The following is a 24699-nucleotide window of genomic DNA, read 5'->3' as shown; positions in this document are numbered from 1 at the left end:
AGTGTGTTGTTTAATCTGCACATATTTTGGGACTTTTAAGCGCTCTTTCTGTTAGCAGTTTCTTGTTTAATTCTATTTAAGTTCTAGAGCAGGCATTGCATGATTTCTATCCTTCTAAACTTGGTGAGATATGTTTTATGTCCCAGAATTGGTCTATCTTGACTAATGTTCCATGTGAGTTTGGTAAAAATAAAGATTCCGCTGTTATTGGAGAAGCAGTCTTATAGAGGTCAACTGTGTTCAGTTGACTGATGGTGTGGTTGAGTTTGACTGTGTTCTTACTAATTTTCTGTCTGCTTGATTGGTCCATTTCTGAGACAGAGAGGTGTTGAAGTTTCCAGCTCTAATAGTCGATTCATCTATTCATCTATTTCTTTTCTTTCTTTTTTCTTAAAGATTTTATTTGATTGACAGAGAGATAGAGAGCGTAAGTAAGCAGAGTGGCAGGCAGAGGGAGAGAGAGAAGCAGGCTCTCCGCCAAACAGGGAGCCCAATGCAGGGCTCGATCCCGGGACCCTGAGATCATGACCCGAGCTGAGCTGAAGGCAGAAGCTTTAACCACTGAGCCACCCAAGTGCCCCTATTCATCTATTTCTCCTTGCATTTCTATCAGTTTTATCTCATGAAATTTGATGCTCTGTTGTTTGGTGTGTACATTTTTTTTTTAAGATTTTATTTATTCATTTGACAGAGATCACAAGTAGGCAGAGAGGCAGGCAGAGAGAGAGAGAGGAGCAAATAGGATCCCCGCGGAGCAGAGAGCCCCATGCGGGTCTCGATCCCAGGACCCTAGGATCATGACCTGAGCCGAAACAGAGGCTTTAAACCACTGACTGAGCCAACCAGGCGCCCTGGTGCATATATGTTAAGAATTGTTGTCTTCTTGGAGAATCAATCATTTTATCATTTATGCCTTTCTCTCTCCCCCTCCTCCCATAACTTTCTTTACTTAGAAGCCTGCTCTGTCTGAAATTACTATAACCACTCTTGGTTTCTTTTGGCTAATGGTAGCATGGTGTATTTTTTTTACCCACTTCTTTTTAATCTATAGATGTCTTTATATTCAAGGTGGGTTTCTTACAGACAACACAGGGTTGGGTCATGTTTTTGGATTCACCCTGTCAAAGTCTTTTATTTGGTGTATTTAGACCCCTGACATGCAAAGTGATTATTGATAATTTTGGATTGATATTCATCCTATATGTTACTGTTTTCTGTTTGCTCCCCTGTTCTTTACTCCAATTTTTGTCTTTTACTCTTTTTCTTACTTTTGTGGTGTTATTTGAGTATTTCATATGATTCCATTTTCTCAACTTTCATAGTATATCAGTTATTTTTCTTTATTTTTTAAAATGGTTGCCCCAGAGTTTGCAATATCCATTTGCAAATAATCCAAGTCCACTTTCAAGCAACACTCTACTGCTTCACGAGTGCTATGTCTTATAATAACAAGAAAACCGTGATTCCTCCCTCGCATTCCTTGATGATTACTGTCATTCGTTTCTCTTATATACAGACACATACCTGGTGTGTGCTAGCACATGAGCATACATAATCAAATATATTTTGAGTATTATTTTGAATAAGCCTATCTGATAAATCATTAAAAAGGAAGACAAAAGTTTTAATTTTACCTTCACTTATTCCTTCTGTGATGTTCTTCCTTTCTTTTTGTGGATCTGAGTTTCTGACCTATATTATTTTGCTTCTCTCTAAGGAGCTTCTTTTAACATTTTGGCAAGGCAGTTCCATAGGCAATGAATTCCTTCAGTTTTTGTTTGGCTGAGGAAATCTTTATTTCCCTTCCACTCTGAAGGATAATTTATCATTGTACCGAATTCTAGGTTGGTGGATTTTTCCTCTCAACACTTTAAATACTTCACTCTTCTTGCTTGCATAGTTTTTGAAGGAAGTTAGAAGCAATTCTTTGTTCGCTTTGAGAGAAAATGTTTTTTCCCCCTCTGGCTTCCTTCATTATTATTTTTTTTTCTTTATCTTCGATTTTTTTTGTAGTCTGAAGATAATATGCTTAGTTTTTGTTTTGTTTTTGTTTTTGGCATTTATCCTTTTTCTTAGACTTCCTGCATCTTTAATTTGGTATCTGGCATTAATTTGAGAAAATTCTCAATCCTTATGGTTTCAACTATTTCCTCTGTTCTTTTCCGTCTTTCTTCTTCTTCTTTATTCCCATCACATGTATGTTATGCCTTTTGTAGTTATCTCACAGTCCTAAGATATGTTGTTTTTTCTTTCTTCAGCCTTTGTTTCTTTGCTTTTCAGTTTTTGAGGATTCTACGGATATACTCTCCAACTCAGAGATTTTGTCCTCAGCCGTGTCCCGTCTACTAATAAGCCCATCAAAGACACTCTTCATTTGTGTTACAGTATTTTTTTTTTTTAATCTCAAGCATTTTGGGAGGGTGTTCTCTCTGAGGATTTCCACCTTTCTCCTTCCATCGCCCACGTGTTCCTGCATGCTGTCCACTTGACCCATTAGAGCCCTCAGCATATTAATTATAGTTGTTTTAAATTCTCAGTCTGGTAATTTCGACATCCCTGCTCTATCTGTGCTGAAGCTTGCTCTGTTCCTTCAAAATGTGTATTTGCCTTTTGAGATGCCTTATAATTTTTCCTTAATGGCCAGACATGGTGCACTGTGTAAAAAGGACCACTGTAAATAGGGCGTTAGTAATGTGGTAGTGAGGTGTGGGGAGGGGGGAATTGTGTGATAGTCCCACTGTTAGGTGTCAGTCTTTTGCTGAGCCTGTGCCTCTGGGCTGTGAATTTCATGAGAATTTCTCACCCCTTTAGGTGGGACAGGAAAGCTTGGGCAGCCTGGAGGGTGGACGTGTCTCTTGGTCAGGTCTGTTAGGTTCTGAGAGTACCCCAGCAGCTTAGGCTCTGGTTAACCAGTTCCTTCTGAGGGCAGGCCTTGTTAAGAAGAACAGAGTGCTCTGGTGTATTTGTAAATGGTTCTTTTCTCCCCTCCCTTTGCAGAAAGTCAAAGACTTTTCTCTGATATTTACTGTGGGGCTCCGATCAAGCTCCTAGAGGTAAATCTCACAATATTGTGAGGACCCCCTCCATGGCTGGGTGCCCCCAGAGTTTTTAAATCTCAGGCTTGTCTGCACTGAACCTCCAGAAAGCTGTCCATTCCAGTTCAGTGTTCCTAACCCGACGCTGATTCCCACGGTGGTCTCTGACCCGAGTATCCTCTCTGTTAGGTCTCTATTCCCTGTACCTTTGTCTGTCCCTCCAGTCTTGAGGGTAGAGGTTTGCCCTGTGTCCTCTCCTCTTGATCCAAGCAGAGTTGTTGATTTTTCAGTCTGTTCATCTTTTTGCTTGTTCTTGGGACAGAGGGGTGACTTCTAAGCTTCCGTACTGAACCTGTGGCTATGTTTTTTTTTTTTTTTTAATTTTAAAAAATTTTAAAATAAACACCTATGGCTTTTTTTTTAAGCACACAGATTTTCGTGATTTTTCTACCACAGAGATGTACCATAATTCATTTAATTCCATCTTCTATTTTGGGAACGCTTCGGTTCTTTCTAATTTTTCACAATTATAACCAATGTTATGATTGGACATTCTTATTAAATAAATCTCAGTGCACATCTTCACTTATTTTCAGAGGAAAATTCTCTAGGAGAATAATTAATCAGAGGACATGCACATTTTAGAGAAATTGACAAATACTGCTTAATCATTTTCTGGAAAGTTCCTATCCATTTTGCTCCCAGGAGCTATGTGTGCAGATGTCTCTTCCTTGACCTCTCTCCAACAGTGGAGACATTATGTTTTATTTTTGTCAGCTGAGTAAGTGCAAATGATTTCTCCTTGTTTTAATGTATGTCTCTTTAGTTATTACTGTTACTTAGTATTATTTTAGGTGTTTATTGAGAATTTATATTTTTTTATTTGCATGCTGTTGGTTCGTGAATTTTGCCACAGTTTTTCTAGTTTGATATTTATTTATTTTCTTAAGGACATACAAATGCTCTTTATATCATTAATTATGCCAGTGACCATTAGGCATATATTAACACAAATAATTTCCCCCTAATTTGTGACTTTTTATTATATATATAATGGGTTTTTTCCTTACTCCTGGAATTTTAGTTTCTATAATTTCTTCCTTAGCATTTGTACCTTGAAATAACTTCCCTGCCTGATATCAGATAAGTATTGACTTGTATTTTCCTCTAGTTTTGTGATTTCATTTCTTGATTTTGTTCTTTCATTATTCTGAAATATAATTTAATACATAGTGTGAGATAGTTGTTTAACTTGCTTGTTTTTCTGAAAAGCTCACCAATTATCTGTGTGCTGTTTTATTTGTTATTAATGAACTTTTCCCTCTAAAAATTAGAAATTCTGCTTTTATAGTACATTGAACTCTTATGTAAACATTTAACATCTTCCTGGGTATTATTTTATTTTTCATTGAGTTGTTTGTTCACCCTTGTACCAGTCACATTGGAAAATTATTCTGGCGTTATAGTATATTTTCATACTCAAAAGATATACTCCTTCATTTTTCTTTTCTTTTTTTTCTAATCTGTCATCTTTATTCTTTAATTTTGAAAAGGCAATAATGCACTCAGTAAAATGAATGGGACTGTAGTTGTTTTTTTTTTTTTAAGATTTTATTTATTTATTTGACAGGCAGAGATCACAAGTAGACAGAGAGGCAGGCAGAGAGAGAGGAGGAAGCAGGCTCCCCACTGAGCAGAGAGCCCGAAGCAGTGCTCGATCCCAGATCCCTGAGATTATGACCTGAGCCAAAGGCAGAGGCTTAACCCACTGAGCTACCCAGGCACCCTGGGACTGTAGTGTTTTAATTTTTTAAAATTTTATAATTTTATTTTTTTTTAAGATTTTATTTTTAAGTAATCTCTACACCCAGCATGGGGTTTGGACTCACAGCCCCGAGGATCAAGAGTCACACGCTCTACTGACAGAACCAGCCAGGTGCCCTGGGACTGTGGTGTTTTTAAATGTCTGGCTTATTGACTATGTATTCAGATGTGCAATGTGCAAGATGTATGACAAATTGGATGCATCTGAGACTGTCGAAGGACCTCAGTTCATCCACCCTGAGCCCTTTTACCTTGGGAGCTGTGTCTTGCCCTGCTCAGGTCTTGCCTGTGTTGGGCTTTTGTACTTGGACTTGCGAGGTTCTGCCTTGGGTCCATTGGCTTTAGAGCAGACACTCAGCCTCTGAGCTCCGGCTGCGCCGGGTGAAGTCTCTTCCTCCTGACTCCCTCCTCTCTTCGTTCCTCACTGAAGAACTCGATAACTCGGGTGCAGTTCGCTGAGGTCCTGGGCTGTCCAGCAAGCTAGGATTGATCAATAGTATGTGCTAAGATCTAGATTATGGTCTTTGATGCCATGAGATCCTTAAGAAATGCTTCACTACACTGGGGCAGAATGGAAGAGTTGGATCGTGGAAGGTTCTGGCAGGGAGCACACGGGGGTCAGTAAGGTAAGGAGCATTTCAGAGACAGTGATGGGGAGCGTTCCGGGGGCTTCAGAGAAACAGCCTTCATTTACTTAACAAATATTTGTGGGACCCTCAGTGTGTGCCAGGCGCTAAAACCTCGGACTGGGAATATGTGAGCAAGACACATGCTTCATTTCTGTCCTCACATGTGGCCCATGGGAGAAACTGACATTATGCAAACGTGAAAATGAACACAATGGCAGTTCCTGATCAGGGCTCTGGGGCGAAAACAGGATGCTCTGTATGGGAGCTCACGGAGCACCTTTCAGAGGATATAGTAGCAAAGCCGAGATACCGGGGATATGAAGCCCAGCAAGGTGGTGCCTTCCTGCCCAAGGAAGGAGTATGGTATCTTTTAGACACTGTTGGAGGGCAGTGTCACTGGACCTGGGTGTCCATGGAGAGGATGAGGTCCGGGGAGCAGGCAGAAAACAGACTGGTGGGTCTGCGGAGGAGTTTGGATTTTATTCACAGTGAGATGGGCTAGGGCAAGAACCTGCCCGTGTTCCTGTGTGTCAGCTCTTCCCTGCGGGTCATTCATATCTATGCCCAGCTCCGTCCGTGTGACTCAATGTCCTGGGGTGTTCTCTGGCCATGGAAGCCTACTTCTTCCAACCTTGGCGCAGGGTGGACGTGTTGGGGAGTTGGGCCTCCCCCTGACCCCCGCAACAGCCTTCTGCTAATAACTGAGCAAAAGGGGTATATAAATATCCCAGCTCTCTACTCAGTAGGCAGAATAACTCGAGAATGTTCGGCCCTATCTGTCAGAATTCCCAGTGAGACTGGGTCCATTGCTCATGGTGGTCATTGTTCGTGAAGCCTCTTTATCTCATCGACGTCCTTTCCTCTCTAGTTTCCCTTCCCCACTTCCCTCTTGGTGTTTCTTGGATTCATCTTCCGTATAAACGGTTTATTTTCACATTTCATCTTAAGGCCAGTTTCTATAGGAAATCCTGGGTGTTGGAGGATCTTCAGCAGGGTTCAGCAAACTATGGTCCATGGGCCAAATCTATAGCCGGTTGTCTGTTTTTGTAAATAAAGTTTTATTGGAACACATCCATGCCCATTTGATGACTATTGTCTGTGGCTGCTTTCCACTACAGTGACAGAATTGTGCTGTCACGTCGCAGACCAGATGGCCCGCAAAGCCAAACCTATTTACTATCTGACCCTTCAAAGAAACTGTGCCTGCCTTTGGTCTGAGGAGCAGAATGACATGGTCTGATTTACTTTATTAAAAGGTCACACCAGTGGCAGGGTAGAGAGTATATTTGGAGCTAGAGGGCTTAAGGACTAGCAAGAAGGCCACCACAGAAACCAAGGATGGGGGGAGTCTGGGTCACTCAGCCGATAAGCATCTGTCTTCAGCTCAGGACATGATCCCAGTGTCCTGGGATCAAGCCCTGAATGGGGGTCCTTAGTGGGAAGCCTGCTTCTCCCTCTCCCACTCTCCCTGCTTGTTCCCTCTCTCGCTGTTCGCCGTGTCTCTCTGTCAAATAAATAAATAAAATCTTAAAAAAAAAAAAAAGCAAATCTAGGACGGCTATAAAGTGAGCAGACTTTGCTTGTATTTTGAAGTTGGAAATGACGGGACCTGTCAATGGATTAGATGGAGGAAGGGAGAAATTCAGAGATGTGCTTTTGTGTACTTTTGGTTCTTCTAAGGCTCCTTGAGAAATCAGAGATCCTCCATGACTTCTCAGCTTGGTTGGGGGCCGCGTTGGGGCCCCTGAGTCCCTACACTCATCCTAACATAATGTCCTGTGTTTCCTTTGACCTTGCCTTAGATCACAGAGTTAACACAAAACAGAGCTCGGATTCTTCGCACAGTTTGACTCTAGACCCTGTTCTCACGACCATTATCACCCCGACATATCCGTGTAACCCTCTGCAGTGTCCTAAGCTAGGTGCTTGGCAAATAGTCACCAAGGGAATCAAGACCAAGAACTCTTTGGTTTGGTCCAAACTACTAATCCCAACGCTCCGCCTTCACTGGTTCCTCTTTCCTTACCTGCCCTGCCTTCCCTCCCCTGGCTCTCCTATTTCATAGTGTAGACATAGGGCCCCGGCCATGGAGTGGAGCTTACAGGCGATGTGATAGCTGTCATAATTTAAGGAGCAAGAGTCCCATGTAGCCACCGGACATAGAAGACGGGAGCTGGCTGTGCGCAGACCACCCATCATTTCTGGTGGGGCACCAGCATCCGTGTGGGCAGCTTGTGCGTGAAACATGTTCCAGTTGTCTGGGGACATTAAAGGAAATGGAGGGAGAACAGAGGGAGGCTGGGCGTTAAGCAGGGCTGTCGCGCTGAGTTGGCGAAGGCCGGGACCTCTCCGTCATGTCTGCCTTCTGCCTTCATCCTGAGGCTTCTGACACAGCCGCCCACTGCCTCTGTTGAGATTACATCATAAATTACTCAGACGCAAGCCGACCGGATTTGAGAGGGTGCAAAGGCAGTCCAGAAACCGAGCAAGTGCCCTGGCATTGGTAAAAACCAAAAACGGAAAACAACACTTTAGAGATGAGGGTCAATGTTGGAAGCGGGTTGGCAGGTCCAAGCCCACCAAGAATTCCCTTGCTTGGCCTCCCTGGGGGGTCAAGGCTGCTTCTGCACGCCCTAGATCCCCTTCCCCTTGCCCCTCTCCTCTCTTGCCATCCTTAAAAAACACACATAGGCAGGAATCAATCCATCAAATGTCATTACAGATTTATTAAGCCTGATGTAGAAAGACATTTAACAGGAACATCTTCACAAAGCATAAAAAGAGCACTTCTATTCAGTCTTGTGCTTTGAAAATCTAAATATATTTTTATCATATAAATAATTCTTTTCATGGTTTAAGTGCATCTGTGTTTTCTTCTTCTTCTTCTTCTCTCCTTTAATTTTCATTCAGTTGGCCAAAGTGGAAGTCGGCGCTGAGGGAGACGAAGCCATTTGCAAAGCTCGAGGTGTGCAGAGGCACGAGAGACATGATGACCATATCAGCTGGGTTTCAGACCCGTGGTTCGAGATGTGCAGCTTTAGAATGAGGGACAGCCGTCAGCAGAATCATGCTCGAGCACACGCAAGTCCTTAAAGTCGGCTGTTGGGTTTCCTGATGCAAATTACGATAAGCTTTCAGATGGGAAACGGTCTATTTTCCACTGTTGAGTGGAAAAAAAAAAAGACTTCTTTTTGGTTACAAAGGAAAAGAGTTATCGTGTTCAAAAATGTAAATAATACACTTATAGAAACCTTTCTGATGGAAATGAGGGGCTCCATATAACCTTGGCGAGTGTGTCATTAGTTTTTCACAATAGCTAAAAGAAGCAGTATCCATTATTTAGGGCTTTAATTACATTTTGCAAAGTAGAATGATATTCTTAAAAAAAACCAAAAACATCAACTCTTTAGAAGTAAAAAAATAATGGCTTCTGTGATATAATTTAAGGGTTTTCTTCATTTCCGCCATCAGAGAATTTATTTCTAGTGATAAAATTGTATTAAAAATCTCTCTCCTTATAGAGATAATTTCAATGCCGCAGCATCGAGGCATACATCTTCATGCGCCCAAACGAAGTCATTTTTATTCAGCGAGGAATTGATCCGAATGTTTCTTTTGACCTTATTTAAGTTATATGGGGTACCAAGACCAGATTGTTTATAATTAGGAGAGACAACAGGATGGTGGCACCAAGGGACAAAGGCAAAAGCGCCTTTTCTGAAAATCCCTGCTTTTTTTTTTTGTTTGTTTATTTTTATTTTTATTTTTTTCAAGCTGGAAAACCATCATTTCCAGCTGGGTTGGTGGTCTTTGGGGATGAGGAGGAGTAAAAGCAAGCGTGGCCCGCCAAGGAAAGAATTTTCCAGATCCCAGAGAAGTGGGCACAGATGCCTGCCTGTATCTGTGATGGATCTGTTTGGCCACAGGGTGGTATAATTTTCCTAGCAGAAAACTTTTTTTTTTTTTTTAATTGCAGGGACAATTTATAATCATCAAAAACAAGTGAAACATGGTTTTGATTAAAACAGCCTGTTGGCTCAATAATCTTTGTAATTTTAAAAACATCCTTAATGCAGAAGGAGGACACGCCGATGTCAGGAATGGCCTGGGGCCCCATTACAACAGCAACCGATAAATAAGGAGGAGAATCGCGAGGTCATAAAAACAAAATTAAGCTAATGTTTCAAATTTCGACAATTATGAATTCTTCCTCTAAGAAGACATTAAAAAATTTTTCAGGCACTATTAGATAAAATACAAAGAGGATAATTCTACATGGATGAGTTTGCAGTTTTCCCAAGGGGTAAAGCATGCCTTTAAAGGAAAACTCTGAATTAGGACGTTGGTTCCTCCCTAGATCCAGCAGTTGGAAGGGACTCATGCAGACAGACAAACTTGGTTCTTATAATTTCTTTGTAAACTCAGATCTAATTCTTTTAGAAGCTATTGGAAGAGAATGACCAGGAAAAAAATTACAAGCATATTTTTTTCTATACAAAAGAATCCCCATGGTGGGCCAGTTTGGTAGGAAAGGGAAACAAGCAAATATAACAAAGAATGTGTTCATACATGGAGATATAGTTAGTATATACAAATATGTACAGTATAAAAATGTACGAAGGCTTACGTTCCCAGTCATCCAAGCTGCATTGTATACAGGGGAAAACAGCCTGGCTTTTCCTCCTAGTATACGTGCAAATGTATTATATACAGCATGCAGGTAATAGAAAATTAGTGCATTTGCACAGAAACATTCTACAGGTACGGTTGCAGTCATTTTTCTTGGAAAATGACTAGTCTGCTTTCCTAATATAAAAACGTGTTTGCCTTTCTTCACCGGCAAATGAACACTTTTCCTTCAGAGCAAGGATGAATGTGATTCTCCCGACTCATTCCACCCTACCTGCCCCTCTGCCTTTTCTAAAAGAAAAAAAAAAAAAAAGAAAAGAAAAGAAAAAAAAGAAATATAGAATCAACAGATCAACAGAAGGGGGCAAATGTGTAACAGAAGCACGGTGGATATGAAATTTCCTAAAAAGCTACAAGAACTCCGCAGAGTAAGAAACAGCAGACCATTATAAAGACTGTGCGATCAACTATCTTCTTGATTGGAAAAGGGTTTGGAAGTTTACGGTTCACCCTGACTGTGCCTGGCTGTTAGGAATCCAAGTCAGGAGAGATTAGGACGATATAAATGTATGAGAGACCAAAAAGTATATTGTATCCCAAGATATTGTGACATTTAAAAACCCTGAGCCAAATGAGAATTGTTTCGTATGTCAGCTTTTTTTTTTTTTTTTTTTGACTTGCATCGCACCTTCTAGCATCTGCTGTGTTATAAGCCAAAATATTGGATTGCAGAACTGGAATGTTTCTGTAGTATTTATCTCAGCACTTTTTGCCTCTTTTCCGCAGAGCAGTTGAACTTTGTGTGTTTAAAAAATGTACGCACACATTTATAACTCCTGAATGTTGTATGGGTCATTGAGAAAGTGAAAATATGACTGTACAGAGTCTTCACATTTGAGATATAATCGTCTGATTGTGCAAGTTCTGTAAATATAAGCCTTTGCCTGAGGACTGATATCCAAACGCAGGTTTCAGGTTCAAGATAATTCAGTGAGCACACTGAATTTCTTTTTCTGGAGGGGTTGAAGGGAGCAGTACATTTTTTTTTTCCTTTTTCTAAGTAACGCCTTTGTTGGAGTTTTTCAGCTTCTCCTGGGGGTTTTCACAAAAGAGTTATTATTTGTACTTCCAAAAGCGGTTTTAAGCAAATAAACATTGTAGAAAGGGCTGTGAGAATTTAATCTGTCTTTTGCAAACAGATCGTTTGTTAAAAGGCCTTAACGATAATCATATGGCTATTGGTAAAGTCATTTGTGTGCTGAAAGGTGTCAGATCAGGGTGCTATTACTTGGAAGAGCCGTTTTACTTGGAATCTATTTTTCCAAAGGAAATGGACAGAGTCCTGTTGCAGAAATAGCATTCCACCTGGTACCAGCATTTTAAAACAGTCCTATTCTAATCCATAAAACATTTCTAGTTTTCCCTGAAGCTTTGGGCTGCCTTGCGCATGAATAATTTTTGGAGAAACACCCACGCCCGTTAGCCCATTGTTCGTAACTATTGGAAGAAGATTAACCAGAGCCTGGAAATTGCGTATCTGCGTATGCCTCTGAATCTGTCACAGGAAACCAAAGGAGATAAGTGGCTTTTACTTTGGATGAAGAGGTAAAATTCCCCTGTAGAAATTCTAAAGATGATTCACAAGTTTCAAAATGTTTAATGCTTCCCTACAATGGAAACCTGTCTCTCTGTCTGGGGGGATGGAAATTTGTATCTCGTTCTCCTGCTCAATCTTTGTCTAAAAGTATTTCATGGATATTTTGAGAAAGTGCCACATTTAGGAAGGGAGAAAATGAAATTAGCATTTTAACATCTCACAGAGGAAAAAAATAAACCGAAAGTTCAGTTGTGATTTTTTTTTCTTGCTTAATGCTCGTTCAAAACAAACTACTTTTATTGCTCTTTAGAACTACACACACACACACACACACACACACGCACGAGATTTTCCACATCGACACACTTCTACTCTTGTGGGGAGTAGAAGATAATGGGAAAATGACATTTTTAATGTTTTTTTTTTTTTAAACCAAAACTTTTAACAAGATTAAAAAATAAAAGCGGATGGTGTGGGCGGGGGAGATTCGAACGCAGTCAAGTAACTGGTAAGTCACAGATGGAAAAGCATGCACCTTTTAAGGCCTTGTAATCTTTGGATTTACTGTGAAAAGTTTCAGAAAAACCATAGACTCTCACTGCGTCACTGTCTGTGGGCCATGGCAAATCGCTGTGAATTCGTATGTACATACCTCCTCGATGGAGGTGTGTACATACTGGTACACATGTACTGAAACTGGTTGCCTCACCAGTTTCAGAAATGCTTCCCAAATATGTCATTTCACGAGCTTGCTTTCTGCATTTCGACTAAATTCAACGGCTCGTGCCTGTGACATTAATTATGCAAGACTCAAACAGGCCAGCGGGCACATTTTGGGGGTGAGTTTTAAGAAATCTATTTGTGACCTTAAAGAAATTCTGTGGGGACTGTGTGGGCTATCCAATACATTCTGTGATTACAGTCTACATTTAGGCCTTGACCTATTTTTAAGCTAGTTTCTCTTCTGTGTGCTTTTCTGAAGGAGAAATCCCTCTTCTGAAATATTATTATTTTGAAAAGCAGGCATAAAAACACAAGTGACACAGGGGAGGTGGCCCCTCCGGGAGCTCCTCCCCGCCACCCGCCCCGGCCAGGAAGGGTCAGGGTGTTGCGTGAGTTGTTCACTGTTGTACCCCCTACCACCTAGTATCCTGCACACAGCAGGTGCCTTCTAATCTTCGTGGAATGAATTTGCCGAATGAATTGTATTTCCCATTCTCTCTTGTGTCCCCCGGTGGTTTTGCAACATGCTCTATATTCGGTGAATTTGCTGAACTACGAAATGGGGCCAAAGACATAAAACTTGAATATTTATATACAATTTTTTTCAGTGGACATTTTCGTTTGCAGCTGGTTGGTGGCCTTTGCTAGCAAGAGGGATGAAGAAGGAAAGGCGATTTCTCACCCCTCCTGAGAGCAAGGGTTGGTGAAATGAAGAGTCTCAAGTGTGATTTGCATGATATTTGCATGTCATGTTTCTTTCCATTTCTCAAGTTCCAATATATCAGCACTCTGTTTATTCAGAGGGAGGAAGAGAATGGTCTGAAAGCAGATACAAACATTCTCCTGAGCTCATGTTAGTTTCTTTTTCCAGAAAGAAGTTTCTAGAAGCCTCACAGGGCTTGCCAAATGAAAAGACAGGCCTGGTCCCTAGAGATGTGCTGAGAGCCCTGTTACCTCACAGCGTGAGCCCAGATCTTGTTTCCTAAGGAGAACATCAGCAGCTATCCCTCAGCAGTGACATTTACAGTTACCAATGTGTACCAATTACAGTTACAAAGATGACAATTCATGCATCTCTCCGAGTTTATCAATATTGTTGTCTCTCGCCTCCCACCCCCCCCACAGAAATTGCGCTAACAAAACCATATAGATTAAATATTGAAGCAGATGATTTATTTGTTTTTTGTTTTTTTTTTTTAAATCTCAGAAGGGAAACAATTTCCACAGAGTTGAGAATTGTATTGTGCTCCCCCCAGTTGGAGCAAGAGCTCGTGAATCCGCTTTCGAAGGGTAGCAACAGAGTCTCTGAATTACATAACTTTATCTAATAACCCTGGGTTGGCGCAGGCAATTTTTAACAGCTTCAGGAAGCCCAATGCTAATGCATTGATTTTCCTTTAATAGAATTTCGTCGTCGAAGGCCGGTGCTCAGTGGAGGCCACCCTTCAATCTTAACCCATGCGAAGACTGTTCCTTTCCAGTTGAGCTCCATTCATTTCTGGTTGAATAGGTTAAGCAAAGACAGACCTCGCTGTTCTCAATTCACTTTATGATCCTCCCATCATAAAAAATAATATCAGCACCTTGCTTTTCATGTCAGAACTACATTTGAGCCGCGATTCCCTATGCCCATGAGTAAATCCCATAAAAGCCGCCCCGTTGTACTGTTGCTATTTTTCCTTGTGGGTGATTGATTGATGGATGAGTGCTGACACTTCAATGAAGCTATTTCGACTGCCATCTCAATCCGATGATGTGAGGGGTATATTTTCTGTCCATGCCTCATTACTTTAGAATGACATTCCTGGAACTTCATTTACTTTTTCCCTCCTTCCCCGAAGCGCCATATTTTTTCCCATCTAGGTTATGCATGCCATAAAAAAAGCAATTTGCTATTATATGTGGCATAAGGGCAACACTTTCCCTAGGAGGTAAATAAGAAGTTTCTTTCTTTTTTTTTTTTTTTTAAATCCCGATGTTGAATTTAGGGATCATGTCAAAATTTCCAAAGCAGTTTCAACAGGCCGGCTTCTGCGAGGAAGGGTGAAGAGGATATTTGGCTTCGTTCTGTGGGTGTTGAGACTTTTGTGTGTGTGACAACCTTGGTTTTAAAGCGATGACAACAAAATTGTTTCTTTTTGTTTGTTTGTTTCAGAATCATCTAAGTTCCTAGTGTTGGATGTAGAAGAGTTTAACTATTTTGCCTATAGCGGAGTAGGAGTTTATAACACAATCCAGACTTCATCGGTCCTTTGAGAATAAGGAAACTCGTTGTTTAAATGCAATGATAGATTTATCTATTTATAGATTGCTTTCCGTTGTATAGAAAAATGCGCAACTAGAGTAAACAGCTCTCCTCCTGAATTTCCAAACCGTGCACTGGGTATGCAGGACTTTTAATATTAAAACATGCTCTTAGCTTTTCCAAGTTGACTCAGGACCTGATTTTAATCTGTGTAATACAGTATTCCCGTTAATAATAACGTATAATTAAGACATCCGTTAAAAATCCATAACGTTAATTTAATGGAGAAAATCTAATACAGTTCTATTGGAATTTTTACGTTAAATTAACTTTAACGGGCTTTTAATGGATGTCTTAATTAGATCTCATTATTAACGGGAATATTCCACAAATTAAAATTGGGCCCTCAAAGTTTTAATGAAAAAAGTTGCGGGAACCCATTTGAAATGGACACCCTCTTTCATGCTTTCTGTTGCTGCTCAAGCTAAGCTGCGTTTCCAGGTCCATACACAGCAGGTTCTGCAGAAGGAGATCACGGGGCGAGAGGGCAGCTGAGCTCTCCATTCCTGTCGCCATCTCATCTCCTTGCTTTCCTCCAGATCCCACATCGCACCAGTTTCCCCAGTTCTGCCAATTTGCAGGTCTTGTATCTGTACTTAACATCTCCCCCCTCCCCCCTTGTAACCAACAAAGACAATGATTAAAACGATGCCCACCACCGCTTGGGAAAAAGTCTTTGGCAGTAACATGGTTAAGCCCGACTGTGTGAACAACTTTCACGGAAGATGAACCTTGTTCAGAGGTCTCCTTGGCTCCAGCTCTGGTCTGACTTCATAATTCTTCCACTCTGCGGAGATGCATGGCTCCCCAGGGCAGGGGCAGGACTGGGCAATCCAGGTGCAACCGTAATTGTTGCTCTGAACAGAAACATTTCCTTTAGACAAACGTTCCCAGAGGGGTTATAAATAGGAAATGGACATCACCATGAAAAGTAGGCTTCCAAGGGTCTGCAGCGAGGGCAACTCGCTTGGCCCTTAGACTATGAAGACTCACACTCCCCCGCCCTTTCCTGTCAAGTGTTACAGACCCACGGAATAAGTACATCCATGTTCTTGGTCATTATTTTTCTTCAGTGGCACTTTGTTTTCTCGTGACAGTGAAAAGGGGACCATGGAGACGAGACCACGTCATTGCAGTTTATCAATGAAAATCTAATATCGTCCATAAGCAGAGAAGTGGAAATCAATACTTCATTACCAAATTGTTAGTAAGAATGAAGAGAGATGGCTGGGGTCAATTTTTTTTCCTTTTTCCTTTTTTTTTTTTTTTTTCTTATCTCTCTCTCTCTCTCTCTCTTTTTTTTTTTTTTTGGCTGTCTTCTCAGAGCAGGGTGTCAGGAGGAGTTCAATGTCAGGAGCAGGTGACACAGCGAAGCAGGACTCAGTGGGAGGGAGATCCGGGCTGGAAAGTTGAAACTAAGGCATTTATCCTGTAATGGGAATCAGAACAACAGAAAAAGATGCATTAATTTCTGAGGAATAGCTCTGTTGGTTACCTCCCCCTGGAGCCGAATTGCCCACCAGCAGGATCTCATTTGTACTAAGGGTCTGCGTGGAGTCATAGTTAAATCTAGTCTAGGGTGGGATATAACCACGTGATGAGACCTAGAGAGGAAAAGCCAGTTTAGAGGGGGAAAAAAACACCTTTAAAATATAATGTATGGAAGAGATATGTATACACTCTTGTTCATAACAGCATTATTCATAATAGGCAAAAGGAAGGAGCAGCCTTGATGTCCACTGACGGATGGATAGGTAAACAAGATGTGGTATGTGTATAGACACAAGGGGATGGTATTCAGTCTTGAAAGGAAATTCTCCTACATCGTACAACATGCATGAAACGTGGGGACATGATGTTAAGACAAAATAAGCCAGTCGTAAAATTCTATATGACTTCACTTCCATGAGGTACCTAGAGTGGTCAAACATAGAAGCACAAAGCAGAAATGGCAATTGCCAGGGGCTGGGGAATGGGGAACTGTTGTTTGTGGGTGTAGTTTCAATTTTGCAAGACAAGAAAGTTCTGGAGAAGGATAGTAGTGACGGTTGCACAACAATGAGAATGTATTTAATGTCACCAAACTGTACCCTGGAAAATGATTCAGATGATAAATTTTATGTTTCGTGTGTTTTTCCGTAATTAAAAATAAAAACTACAATATACGTTCCCATTATAAAGCATTCCGAAAAAGAAAAAAAAATTAACTTATGGTCCCACCATCCAGAGGGAGCTCCTAGTCACATTCTGTTCTATTTTCGTCTAGTTTTCTCTTCCCATGAATTTGTGAAAAGCGTACATGGTCATAAGTACCCACTGTGCAATTTTCCTCTCTGGTGTTTTCCCCCACTTGGATGCCCCATTGTAAGTAGCTACACGAGTTCTAGCACCTATGCTATCAGAATTTACTACAACATTCTCATGATGCTGGACATTTAATTTGCTTCCAATGTTACTCAGTAATGGTTAACACTGTGATAAACATCTGTGTTTAAAGCCTTGCAGTTTGTTGGGATATATTCATAGGCTTAAATTTGCCAAATGTGGAATTCCTGAGTCGAAAGATAGAAACACTTTTGTTGTTGGGGAAATGCTACTTAGAAGTATGTATGTGAGATTAACTGGGAGAATTTTTTTTTCAGATATGTGTTATCTGGATTACTGTAAGAATGCCTATAGTTTCCATTAGCCCAACCTGGGTGCCACCCATTCCTTGTTTACATCTTATTATTTATGGTTTTTTTTGTTTTTAATGAGGAAAAACACCTTTGGCTTATACGTAATCGGTCTTTTGGAAGAGGAGAGCTTCCAAGTTTCTGGCAGAAGAATAAAGACACGTTGAAAATTGTTGCCATTTGATGTGTGCAAAGAAACTATGCACAGAATACCCATGACAGATTCTATAAACGTTTCTTTGGTATGAAATAGTAGGACTCCAATCCTAGAGCCAGTTGTTGTGTACCTACCAAGTGCCAGATACTTTTTACCTTACCACTAACACTTGAAACAATCTCATTTTATTTTATTTTATCTTATTTTATTTTTTAAAAGATTTTATTTATTTATTTGACACAGAGAGAGAGAGATCACAAGTAGGCAGAAAGGCAGGCAGAGAGAGAGAGGTAAGCAGACTCCCTGCTGAGCAGAGTGCCCGACACGGGGCTCGATCCCAGGACCCTGAGATCATGACCTGAGCTGAAGGCAGAGGCTTAACCTACTGAGCCACTCAGGTGCCCCAAAACAATCTCATTTTAAAAAAAATAAAAGAGCCTCAAGGAGGTTTGTGACTGGTCCAAGGTCACACGGCTAATAAAAAGCAGAAATTACCCTTGAATTTAGTTCTTCCCACTTGGAAGCTTCCGTACTCACTTCAGGCCCCCCCTCCCCCCCACATACTTAGATTATGGATGTCATCATCAGTGGAAGGGGTCATTTCCCTTTGACATTAGGTTTGAGTTTCAGAGACGAAGTTATCTTCCCTCCAACTTGGTTGCAATGCCGTGGCAGGTCCAGAAACTTGGAGGAGAATGGTCATGTGGTTGGAGGAAGAGAGAAAGGCATGAAAGAAAAAGAGATTTGAGGACAGAGATTGTAATGGTATTAGGGGAAGGTAGGAGGCGGGAGAGAGGGAGAAAGCAAGAGCAGTCTTTTTGCTTAAAGGGTGAAAGTGACCTACACTGGAGGCCGAATGCAGTCCTGGGTGGAGGGTTGACGCATGTTCTGTGTGAGGCCCTCGCTCTCTCCTCCCTGACCGTGACATTGTTGTGATGCCAGGTTTAAAAAACTTTGTTTCATTTGTTGCTTCCTTGAACCCGCTCCAGATTTGTTCAACACTTAGACTCCTCTGGCTGGGTTTCTCTTAGGACAAAGTTTGCCCTGGGGAGAGGAGTGAGGAGAATGAAAAAAATAATTGTATTATATTATCGTCCCCTTCTTGGAAACTGTCAGCACACATCAGCATATTAAAGGCTCTGAGAAGTCCCGCCACCAAAACCCAACCCAACCCAACACTTTGTTTAAGCACTTTGTTTAACCCAGTGCTTCCCAGATTTGTTTGATGACCCTTTTCTTCCCTACAAAACAGTCAACAAATATACTTGCATGTAGTTTTTCTGGAAAATATCTTCATGACAGACCTTTGGTTAAAAACAAGGAAGTTGCTTAGCTCCTAAGATCTCAGTCCTGACCTCATTACTGACTTTCTGTGATTTTTTTGCTCAGGTCCCATGGCTTTCTGGGACCTCAGCACGAAAGGAGCCTGTTGTAGTCATAACTAGACATTTTCCGAGTTTACTCTCGCCTACCCATGCTAAGTCTGTGCCTCACCTCAAGTCAACCTCATGATGCTGCAATGTGGGAGGGTTTAGTGTCTACATCTTCCAGTCTAGGAAAAGGAAATTTAGGGAGGTGAAGGCATTTGGCCTGCAGTCAGCTGGCTGGTAAGTGGGCAAGAGGGTACTCAGGTTCAAGGTTGCTTGAGCTCTTAAACCACTGCTTCTTAGATGGTCTTGTGATGGCTTGATATTGTCATAAAGTGTTGAGCACTAATATTATTAACACTTCAGGGACGTTTCTCCAAGAGTATCTGTACAGTTACTTACTGAGCTAAATTCTAGATATGAACATGCTCTATTAAAACCCGACTATGATGCTATTTCTACCCGACAAATCTCATAGACCACCATGGTGCATGGAAATGGTGGATCCTTCCAGAAAGTCAGTGTTCCATACTAAAGAGAGTGTGTCAAGAGGAGAACTGAATCTTAGGCCACTTTGGGATGACAGACCTTTTCGTACCATTGCTTATCTGAGAAGAAGAAGAAAATACACCTTATTTTTCTGTAGACCTAGAGATGAGACCCTGACAGAAAATCAAAGGAATGAAGGGAATGAGAAGTAGCAGCATTACTTCTCACTGCTCAGAACGCAGTGTGTAAACTACTCTTGGTTGTGTCTCCACGGGTTGGTGAGGCCGAGCTTGGCTGTAGCGTGTTTTTTTTTTTTTTTTTTCTTCCTAGTATGTTAAGCTACTACTATAAAAATAAAACAGAAATAAATAAAAATTTTAATTACATATCTAAAAAGTCATTGGCACAGTTCATTAAGGAGAGTTTGTGAGGGAGAGCCCGGCGAAGAGATGCAATTATTTTTGTATTAATTACATAGCCACCAACAGATGTGTAGAATTATATCTACTTTAATTTAGCCATGCTAGAATTTTTTTTTTTTTTTTTTAAGAGAAGGAGAGAGTGAGCAGGTGGAGGACCAGAGAGGAGAGAGAGAGAATCTTAGGCAGACTCCATGCCTAGCGTGAAGCCTGACACGGGCCTATCTTAGGACCCTGAGATCATGATCGGAGCAGGAATCAAGAGTCAGTTGCTTAACTAACTGAGCCACTGAGGTGCCCCTGGTCGTGCTAGGGTTTTTCGTCCCTCTGGTACATCATTTTGTTTGGCCTTTCTCTCCAGGCCCTTGCCCAGGCCTGCCTTCCTCTTTCTCTACTTTGTTCTGTTCTTCTCAGAGTTGCGCTGCTTCCCTGGGGCCCAGGGGGAGTGCCGTGGTTGCCGCAAGGGTGGGCATGCCACCAGCGTTGAATGGTGAGGCGCTGGGGGTCTTAGGCACCTTGCAATGTGTGGGACAGCTTCTTCTCACAAGGTAGTGTTGGCCCTCATCCTGCTCCGTTTTTGAAAATGTGTCTGTAGGTTGGGGTTTCTCAACCTTGCACTCTTGATATTTGGGGCTGATAATTTTTTGTTGTGGGAGACTCTCCTGGGCATTGTGAGATTTTTAGCAGCATCGCTGGCCTCTACTCACTCGATTCCAAGAGCAGCCCCCTTACCCTCGAGTTGTGACAGCCAAAAATATCCCAGACTTTGCCAAATGTCCCCGGGGCGGGGAGCAAAATGATCTATCACAGCGGTTCAGAAGAGCTGACATAGTGGAAAACACTTTTATAATTATTTCAGCCTAGACCCTAATTTCATTTCACATATAAACACAAAGTCTTTGGTGCAAAGTTTCTTATACACAGCATTGTCCAGAAATAAAGCAACCTGGCAAACAAAGAGAAACTGATTTGTTTTCTTTGGAATTTTAAGGGGAGTTATTGTCCATTAAAACAGGAGCAAGTCACCTCTGGCATTGTCACTCGTCGTATTTGAGACGCCCCTTCAACAGCCCCGAAACCGACAGGCAGGTGTCAATGGCATGTTCGCTGATTGTCTACCTATAGAAACACACAACAGATGGTCTCACCATCCTTCAAGAACCTCATGCCTGAGTGTGGCCCATGGAACATCAGCGTTGGCATTGTCCCTGAGCTTGTCAGAAATGCAGCACCCCCATCCCCCGAGCTGCTGACTCAGAACCCACATATCACAGGATTCCGGGGGATGATATTCATGTTTCCGAAGTCCTGTTGGTGTGAACTTTCATGCCCAAATGTTTTCCTTTTGTTTCTCATTGCACACTTGCCACATCCGATGATTTCTTTTGGAAATTATGTGTGTAGGCTGGTCATGAGATCTATGGATTCATTTCTGGATCGTACAGGGGAAACCATAGACTGTTTGTGGGGACATGTGCACACTGGGTCTGTGAAGGGGGAGGACTCCTGCCCTGCACAAGCCCCAGGCAGGCAGCTGCATCCAGTCTGTGATGTGAATGATCACGGTGTGCTGATGGTCCTGTGTTCCAGATCCGCAGGTCGGACTGCCTTTTCGACCTTTCTGTGTGAATATCTCACAAGTCCATCAGAGGCAACTTTTTCAAAAGCAGGGAGCTTGAATTCCCCTGCCCCCAGCCCGTTTCTCTTCCAATGTTTCTGTTCATAGGAAATGGAACCTCAAGCTGCTTGGTTGTTCCAGCCAGAATATTGGGTCATCCTTGACACCTCATCATAAGATTTCTCGCCAAAATCTACTTCCCCAATCTAGTTCAAGACTGTGTCTACCACCCCCAGATGACTGTGCCCTCTCCCTGGGCTGCTTTACTCTGCTGTGCGTCCTGCCCATCATTTTCCATACAGCAAACAAAGTGAGCTTATGAAAACTTTAATTATTAGACCTCAGCCATAGCAACTTCTTCCTAGAAACATCGCTGAAGGCAAAGGAAGCAAGGGCAAAAAATGAACTATCGAGACTTCATCAAGATAAAAAGCTGTGCACAGCAAAGGAAACAGTCAACAAAACCAAAAGACAACCAAAAGAATGGGAGAAGATATTTGCAAAAGGCATATCAGATAAAGGGCTAGTGTCCAAAATTTTTAAAGAACTTAGCAAACTCAACACCCAAAGAACAAATAATCCAATCAAGAAATGGAAATCCAATCAAGAAGACATGAACAGACATTTTGGCAAAGAAGACATCCAAGTGGCCAACAGACACATGAAAAAGTTCTCAACATCACTCACCATCAGGGAAATACAAATAAAACCCACAGTGGGATACCACCTCACACCAGTCAGAATGTCTAAAAGTAACAAGTCAGGAAATGACAGATGCTGGCGAGGATGTGGAGAAAGGGGAACCCTTCTACACTGTTGGTGAGAATGCAAGCTGGTGCAACCACTCTGGAAAACAGTATGGAGGTTCCTCTAAAAGTTGACAATAGAGTTACCCTACGATCCATCAATAGCACTACTGGGTATTTACTTTATTTATTTATTTTTTTAAATTTTATTTATTTATTTGACAGAGAGAGATCACAAGTAGGCAGAGAGGCAGGCAGAGAGAGAGAGGAGGAAGCAGGCTCCCCGCTGAGCAGAGAGCTCGATGCGGGACTCGATCCCAGGACCCTGAGATCATGACCTGAGCTGAAGGCAGCGGCTTAACCCACTGAGCCACCCAGGCGCCCTGGGTATTTACTTTAAAGATACAAATGTAATGATCCAAAGGGGCACATGTACCCGAATGTTTATAGCAGCAATGTCCACAATAGCCAAACCATAGAAAGAGCCCAGATGTCCATGAACAGATGAATGGATAAAAAGGATGTGGTATATATACAATGGAATATTAGGCAGCCATCAAAACCCCCAAATCTTGCCATTTGCAAAGACATGGATGGAACTAGAGGGCATTATGCTAAGTGAAATGAGTCAATCAGAGAAAGAGAATTATATAATCTCACTGATATGAGCAGTTTGAGTGGTAGGGTAGGGGGGACATGGGGGAAGGGAGGGAAGAATGAAACAAGATGGGACTGGAGAGGGAGACAAACCATAAGAGACTGTTAATCTCAGGAAACAAACTAAGAGTTGCTGGAGGGAAGGTGGGTAGGAGGGATGGGCTGGCGGGGGAGGGACACTGGGGCGGGGCATGTGCTATGCTGAGTGCTGTGGATTGTGTAAGACTAATGATTCACAGACCGTATCCCCGAAACAAATAACACATTATATGTTAATAAAAAAAGGAAACTTTAATTAGATTGAAGCAGTCCTTCCCTATTTCCTCCCAGCTTAGAGTCCTTCAGTGACCTCCACCACACTTAGGAAAAACTGTTTTTCTAAGACATCCTGCCTGATCTGGCCTGGCCACCTCTCTGACTTGACTTGGGTCTGGTGGCCCCTTGCTGATCTGTCCCAAGAACACTGGCCTTCTGACAGCATCAGAAGAACATGCCTGGGGGATTTCCAAGTACAGTTCCCCCTGTCTATGCCATCCTTCCTCCTACTTGTTTAGCAAGCACCTTCTCACGCTTAAAGCCGAAACTGAAATGTCACTTCCTCGGAGAAGCGTTCTCTTGTCCTTGGGGCTTGACTAAGTTCTTTTGACATAATCCTGTGCCTTATATGTTGTTCTTATGCGACTTACTGCAGTTTATAATCATACTTACAGCTGTAATTTTTAATTTAGTGTCTGCCTTGTACACTGGCTTGCAAATGCCAGGAAGGTGTTTTATGTATTAATTTATTTATTTGAGAAGGTGGGGAGACAAGAGCACACAAACAGGGGGAGGGGCAGAAGGAGAGGAAGAGACTCTCAAGCAGGCCTCCTGCCGAGCATGGAGCCTGATGCGGGACTCGATCTCAAGACGCTGAAATCATGACCTGAGCCAAAACCAAGAGCCAGAGGCCCAATACCCACAGTTCTGACTGTGCACACTTGATCATAACAGTATCCCAAGCAGATAAGCCCAGGCCTGATGCATAGTATGTACTTGATAAATATTTGCTGAGTGAATGGAGCCCTTAAAGCAACATGGAAAGAGAATTTTAAAGTACTTAATACTAAGATAATACAAAAGCAAACAATAGATTTGCCTGGAATCCTACTTCTCTAATTCTATGAGAGAGATAATGTAGAATGTATAAAGAAAAAAGGAAGAGATTAGGACAATTAGTCCAAGGAAATGTAAGTGGACACGAACCAGATTTGCCATCTACTTGGTACTTTCAACTTTAAAGAACAGTTTATTTTGCCATTTTGAAATAATTTACATCTTTTCAAAATTTTTTTGAAACATACATTCTTACACACAAGGGGTGTGTGTGTGTGTGTGTGTGTGTCTACTTTCTTGAAATATATTGGATAAATATTCGTAGTCCCAAAGATAAAAAGATTGAGGCTGTGAGTGTTTAAATAGTTTGTTCCCATAGTGATTAGTGATGAAATCAGGATATTTGATTCCTAATTCTGGGCTTCTAAAAACTGGTTAAAAAAAAAAAGTGAAATATAAATGCTGAAAATACATAAAGTGTATTATTAAAAAAAAAAAAAAAAAGACTGTGTTAAGAAAGCAAAGTGGTTGTGGAGACATGTGATTCCTAACCGTGTAATCCTGGGAGAAACCTGCAGTTAATATTTTTTCAAATTGATTTTACAACTTGAAAATCCAAATTAGCTCACCTACATTGCTGAATTTCATCATTAGTGCTTCACCTAATTTTTCCTAAGAGAAATCTCTGTGTGCAGAAGCCCTTAAACTTGGGTGGACCAATTTCAATTTTTAGAGGG

At 41.6% G+C, this 24699-nt stretch overlaps 1 protein-coding gene across 1 annotated transcript in view; it reads right to left on the bottom strand.

Annotated features, from left to right (window-relative positions):
- Window positions 1-13584: 13584 nt before the first annotated feature.
- Window positions 13585-24699, bottom strand: part of TSHZ2 (teashirt zinc finger homeobox 2) — a 439239-nt gene continuing 428124 nt past the window's right edge. The window contains exon 4 of the mRNA XM_082744953.1: window positions 13585-16171. The gene's annotated coding sequence lies outside the window, so the exon portion shown is untranslated. The remainder of the gene's footprint in view (window positions 16172-24699) is intronic.

This window comes from Mustela nivalis (genome assembly GCF_964662115.1).
Source record: "Mustela nivalis genome assembly, chromosome: 8".
NCBI lineage: Eukaryota > Metazoa > Chordata > Mammalia > Carnivora > Mustelidae > Mustela > Mustela nivalis.
Note: the sequence above shows the minus strand (reverse complement) of the source record. Positions and strands in the feature narration are given on the sequence as shown.